The sequence below is a fragment of the Salmo salar genome, chromosome 02 (genome assembly GCF_965601325.2).
Source record: "Salmo salar chromosome 02, fSalSal1, whole genome shotgun sequence".
Classification (NCBI taxonomy): Eukaryota; Metazoa; Chordata; class Actinopteri; order Salmoniformes; family Salmonidae; genus Salmo; species Salmo salar.
This window is the reverse complement of record NC_138292.1, coordinates 26,811,917-26,812,941: the sequence shown is the minus strand read 5'-3', so window position 1 is coordinate 26,812,941 and position 1,025 is coordinate 26,811,917.

The window sequence follows — 1,025 nt, the reverse complement described above, 5'->3', positions numbered from 1 at the left end:
ACTATCGTCTAGGTTTGATGTGCACTGCCGGTAATACACTCGTGTCCCCTGTGGACTGGCTCGTAAATAGAGCATCCTCCATTCAGACTGCAAAGGCATAATCAACCTCATTAACCATCTTTAATGTCGAGCCGCTTAAAAACGGGAAAAATGTGTGTACTAATAAAACAATGTTTCACCACCATTTTCATATTTTCGGACAATTTGTTGTACTATGCGTTCAGTCAAGGGTGTGCACCATCCTAAAATGAAAATACATGATAGAACGCTTGCTTGTTCTGCCCACTATGATTAATTTGCTCCCATTGGAAACGACAGCCTGTGGTCTTTTTTGGGTTAGTTAAACAAATCTTTGGTGATGTCTTTGCAGCTGAATGGAGGTTGCTTTATATACACAACTACGAGCCGGTCCATGGAGGACACGAGTGTATTACCGGGAAGGCACATCAATCCTAGACAGTAGTGCAGATATAGCGCCAACTATCGGCTGCTTAGGCTACCCTGAAATCGGTTTTAGGCTGTTTAATAACACAACAATTGTGTGCAGTTATTTGGCATTTTGAGACTTTTTCCATATAATTATTAAACAGTTCAAAATAAGTTTAGTACTGTATGTTAGGTCTGAGTGAGGTAATGTTCGGTGGGAGTCAAATTATTTCCTAAGCATGCCAGAAAGTGGGGTATAGCCTATTCTATCTCTAAGATTGGCCCAGCAGCTGTAAGGTTGGCCCAGCAGCTGTAAGGTTGGCACAGCAGTTTCGAACAGAGGCAAAAGAAGAGAGTCAGTTCCAGGTTAGAACAAAACAAGAACATTACAAACCTTGGGGGAAAAAAAACAAAAAGGCTACGCTTGGTTATAGGTTACGCCAACTTGGCTTGGGCCCTAAAAAGTTAGCTACATGCTATCCCACACATCAAGACTTTCCCATGTAGGCCTACTACTGTGAGAAGCCTGCCTAGCCCTCAAGTCATTGAGTAATAGCCTCAAGTGGATGTTGAACTAGATGCGGAAGTTCCTTATCCAG